Source organism: Manis pentadactyla, chromosome 13 (genome assembly GCF_030020395.1).
Source record: "Manis pentadactyla isolate mManPen7 chromosome 13, mManPen7.hap1, whole genome shotgun sequence".
In the NCBI taxonomy this organism is placed as follows: Eukaryota; Metazoa; Chordata; class Mammalia; order Pholidota; family Manidae; genus Manis; species Manis pentadactyla.
In genome coordinates this window covers 78,277,332-78,283,331 of record NC_080031.1, presented here as the reverse complement: position 1 = coordinate 78,283,331, position 6,000 = coordinate 78,277,332, and positions in this window count along the sequence as shown.

Genomic DNA, 6,000 nt, shown 5'->3' with positions numbered 1-6,000 from the left:
CATGGAGGCTTAACAACACGATCTTAAATAATCAATGGATCAATGACGAAATCAAAATGGAGGTTCTGCAATATATGGAAACAAACAACAACAACACAAAACCCCAACTACTGTGGCGTATAGCAAAAGCAGTCTTAAGGGGAAAGTATATAGTAATCCAGGCATATTTAAAGAAGGAAGAACAATCCCAAATGAGTGGTCTAATGTCACAATTATCGAAATTGGAAAAAGAACAGATGAGGCCTAAGTTCAGCAGATGGAGGGACATAATAAATAACAGAGAAGAAATAAATAAAATTTAGAAGAATAAAACAGTAGCAAAAATCAATGAAACCGAGCTGGTTCTTTGAGAAAATAAGCAAAATAGATAAACCACCAGTCACACTTGTTAAGAGGAAAAGATAGTCAACACAAATCAACAGAATCAGAAATGAGAAAGGAAAAACCACGACAGACCCCACAGAAATACAAAGAATTATTAGAGAATACTATGAAAACCTATATGCTAACAAGTTGGAAAACCTAGCAGAAATGGACAACTTCCTAGAAAAATATAACCTTCCAAGACTGACCCAGAAAGAAACAGAAAATCTAAACAGCCCAATTACCAGCAAAGAAATTGAAGTGGTAATCAAAACACTAACAAAGAACAAAACCCCCGGGCCAGATGGATTTACCTCAGAATTTTATCAGACATACAGGGAAGATATAATACCCATTCTCCTTAAAGTTTTCCAAAAAATAGAGGAGGAGGGGATACTCCCAAACTCATTCTATGAAGCTAATACCACCGGAATACCAATACCAGACAAAGACCCCACCAAAAAAGAAAAGTACAGACCAATATACCTGATGAAAGTAGATGCAAAAACACTCAACAAAATATTAGAAAACCGAATTCAAAACTACATCAAAAGGACCATACACCATGACCAAGTGGGATTCATCCCAGGGATGCAAGGATGGTACAACATTCGAAAGTCCATCAACATCATCCACCACATCAACAAAAAGAAAGACAAAACCACATGATCATCTCCATAGATGCTGAAAAAGCATTTGACAAAATTTCACATCCATTCATGATGAAAACTCTCAGCAACATGGGTATAGATGGCAAGTACCTCAACATAATAAAGGCCATCTATGATAAACCCACAGCCAACATTATATTGAATAGCAAGAAGCAGAAAGCATTTACTCTAAGATCGGGAACTAGACAGGGATGCCCACTCTAACCACTGTTATTTAACATAGTACTGGAGGTCCTAGCCATGGCAATCAGACAAAACAAAAAAATACAAAGAACCCAGATTGGTAAAGAAGAAGTTAAACTGCCACTATCTGCAGATGACATGATACTGTACATAAAAAACCCTAAAGACTCCACCCCAAAACTACTAGAACTGATATTGTAATACAGCAAAGTTGCAGGATACAAAAAATCAACACACAGAAATCTGTGGCTTTCCTATACACTAACAATGAAACAACAGAAAGAGAATCAGGAAAACAACTCCATTCACAATAGCATCAAAAAAAATAAAATACCTAGTAATAAACCTTACTGAAGAAGTGAAAGGCTTACACTCTGAAAACTACAAGTCACTCTTGAGAGAAATTAAAGGGGACACTAACAGATGGAAACTCATCCCATGCTCGTGGCTAGGAAGAATTAATATCATCAAAATGGCTATCCTGCCCAAAGCAATATACAGATTTGATGCCATCCCTATGAAACTACCAGCAAATTTCTTCAATGAACTTGAACAAATAATTCAAAAACTCATATGGAAACACCAAAGACCGTGAATAGTTTAAGCAATCATGAGAAGAAGAATAAAGTAGGGTGATCTCACTCTCCAACTTCAAGCTCTACTATAAAGCCATAGTAATCAAGACAATTTAGTACTGGCAAAAGAACAGAGCCACAGAGCAATGGAACAGACTAGAGATTCCAGACATTAACCCAGATATATATGGTCAATTAATATTTGATAAAGGAGCCATGGACATACAATGGTGAAATGACAGTCCCTTCAACAGATAGTGCTGGAAAAACTGGACAGCTACATGTAGGCGAATGAAACTGGACCATTGTCTAACCCCATATACAAAAATAAACTCAAAATGGACCAAAGACCTGAATGTAAGTCAAGAAACCTTTAAACTCTTGGAAGAAAACATAGGCAAAGCTCTTAGACATAAACATGAGAGACCTCTTCTTGAACATATCTCCCTGGGCAAGGAAAACAACAGCATAAATGAACAAGTGGGACTATATTAAGCTGAAAAGCTCCTGTACAGCAAAAGACACCATTAACAGAACAGAAAGAAACCATACAGTATGGGAGAATACATTTGAAAATGACAGATCCGATAAAGGCGTGACGTCCAGAATATATAAAGGGTTCACATGCCTCAACAAACAAAAAACAAATAACCCAATCAAAAAGTGGTCACAGGAACTGAACAGACAGTTTTCCAAAAAAGAAATACAGAAGGCCAACAGACACATGAAAAGATGCTCCACGTCACAAATTATCAGACAAATGCAAATTAAAACTACAATGAGGTATCACCTCACACCAGTAAGGATGGCTGCCATCCAAAAGACAAACAACAACAAATGTTGGCGAGGCTGTGGAGAAAGGGGAACCCTCCTACACTGCTGGTGGGAATGTAAATTATTTCAACAATTGTGGAAAGCAGTATGGAGGTCCATCAAAATGCTCAAAACAGACTTACCATTTGACCCAGGAATTGCACTCCTAGAAATTTATCCTAAGAATGCAGCAATCACGTTTGAGAAACACCAGTGCAACCCTATGTTGATCGCAGCACTATTTACAATAGCCAAGAATTGGAAGTAATCTAAATGTCCATCGATAAATGAATGGATAAAGAAGATGTGGTACATATACACAATGGAATACTATTCAGCCATAAGAAAAGGGCAAATCCTACCATTTGCAGCAAGATGGATGGAGCTGGAGGGTATTATGCTCAGTGAAACAAGCCAAGCAGAGAAAGAGAAATACGAAATGATTTCACTCATATGTGAAATATAAGAACAAAAGAAAACTGATAGAACAAAACAGCAAGTGTAGCACAGAACTCAAGAATGGACTAACAGGAACCAAAGGGAAAGGGACTGGGGAGGATGGGTGGGTAGGTAGGAATAAGGGTGATTGAGAAGAACGGGGGTATTAAGATTAGCATCCATAGGGGTTTGGGAGAAAGGGGAGGGCTGTACAACACAGAGAAGACAAGTAGTGATTCTACAACATTTTGCTACGCTGAGAGACAGTGACGGTAAAAGGGCTCATAGGGGGGACCTGGTGTAGGGGAGAGCCTATTAAATATAATATTCATCATGTAAGTGTAGATTAGTGATACCAAAAAAAAAAAAAGGCAGTTCCTGTGTGGTGACCTCCAATGAGTTCTACAAAAGGGTATAAATGCATATAAAAGTGTAGGCAAAGGGCCTCTTTGTGTTTATACAGAGGATCAAAGCCTAATTTGGCTACCCCAAAAATGAACTTAGATACGATATGAAAAAGAACTTGCAACGTCAGCACTCTCTGGAAGACTCATGCCAGAAGATGATCATCAAAAATCCCCAACAAAGATCCACGCACTGCTACAGGTGTAGATGCACTCATCCCACCAGTTCCTGGACTTGCCATGGGAATGAATAAGGAGATATCTAAGCTGGCCTGTGCAAACAGTAAAAGAACAAATTTGGCTGGATCTATACTGTTGGAACTCAAACAAAATTTAGGAGAATTGCGAATTGTAGCGCTCCAAAATCTTACAACTACAGACTATTTACTGGTAAAAGAACATATGGGATGTGAACAGTCCCCAAGAATGGGTTGTTTTAATTTGTCTGATTTCTCTCAGACTGTTCAAGTTCAGTTGGACAATATCCATCATATCATAAATAAGTTTTCACAAATGCCTAAGGTGTCTAACTGATTTTCTTGGTTTCACTGGAAATGGATGGTAATTACAGGTATGCTTTGGTTATGTAACTATACTCCTATTATGTAAATGTGTGTGCACAATTTAATTAGTAGTTTAAAACCTATACATGCTGAAGTTATTGTACAAGAAGATATGTGAAAGAAATAATCAATCTTCCCATGTTTTCTTCCTCCTGCTTCTTCTATAGCTTTTCTTCTTCCTTCCTTATTACAACCCTGAAATAGAACTCGTGCCTCATATCAAATTTACCGAGTATCATAATTCTTCCAAGTGGTAAAGATACCTCAAGACAAATGCTGGGCATAGAAGCCACAGGGCATTAATATGCAAAGAAGTAAAAAGCTAACCTTTCAAACAATAAGGCTTCTCTCTCACTTACCAGCTTTACATTTCACTGTATGGCCCCGGAAGATGACTGGTTAGCCAGAGATGGGTAAGATTCCTTAAGGAAGGAACAACCTAAGACAGGCACAGTTGCAGGGGGGCCATCAGGTGAGAAATTGGGGATCAACAGAGGTGAGGCTTAGAACCTCACCCCCACTGTTCTGAGAGAAATCTTCTGCATACATTCATGTTTTATTGCCCTTGTCTTGCTTGGATTAACACATAGTCTACAGGCACACACCTGATCATCTACATTTGCTCTCTTACAACACTAAACTATGTTTTCTACTTTTATCTTGTATCTACCTACCACTCTAGCATTTTATTAAAATAATAATAATAAAGAGAGAAATGTGGTATCCACATATAAATCAAATAGAAAAACCAAATGAGTATTCATATTTGAACTGACTGTTTATAGTTCATAATGCATGAGCACATCCAAAAGTTTCTGTGATGACTGCCCTTGTACTGTTCACCATGTAACTTATTCACTATGTAAGATTTTGTTCTCCATGTAAGAACTTGTTCGTTATGCTTCAGAAGATTGGAGACTGTCGAAAATTAGGCTTGTGGTGGATTAATGATTGTGCATTGAGCATTGACTCCCCTATACAGAATTTTATTGTTGTTAACACCATTTCATCAATAAATATGAGAGATGCCCTCACAAAAAAAAAAAAGTACACACTTCCAATTGTAAAATTAATAAGTAACTGGGATGTAATGTATAGCATAAGTAATATAGTCAAAGTATTGTAACAACTTTGTATGGTGATAGCTGTTACATAGTATTATTATGTATATAAATGTTGAATCACTGTGTTGTACACCTGAAACTAATGTAATACTGTGTGTCAACTACCCTTCAATAAAAAATGATCTACAGAAAAAAAAATGAACCTAAAAAAAATAAAAAGGAAAAAGCACTGTTTGAGGTGAACTAATTGCATAGCTGACTGTGAGACTGTCAGGAGACAGTAAAAAAGGCAGCCCCATTGATAACCGCACAAACAGCAACTGGGATTCCAACACAAAGGAGAACCAAGCACTGGACAGTAAAATGTCATGAGTTTCTGAGCATCACAGAATGCATTGTTCATAAAGACATTGTTTCCTAGACAAAAAAGCATAGAAGATACACCTAATACAAAGTAAAAAACACAGAAAGACTGACAAAATCAGGAGATAGAGGAACAAATTCCAAACAAAACTATAGGATAAGATAGCAGAAAGAGGGCTAAATGAAACAGAGATCATCAATCCTATGGATAAAAATTTTAAAGTAACAGTCATAAATATGCTCACTCATCTACAGAAAAGTATTGAATATCTCAGTGAAAACTTCCACACAGAAATATAAGAGCTGAAAAGGAGCCACTCAGAGATGAAAAATACATTAACTGAAATGAAATATACAGTGGAGGGAATGAATAGTAGATTCTGCAAGTAGAGAAGACAGTCAATGATATCGAAATTATAGAATAAGAAAACAGTAAAGCTGATAAACAGAGAGAAAAAAGGATCTCTAGGAATGAAAGTATTCTAAAAGAGCTGTGTGACAACTTCAAGGAAAACAGTACTTGCATTATAAGGGTATAAGAAGGTGAAGAGACAAAGGGATAA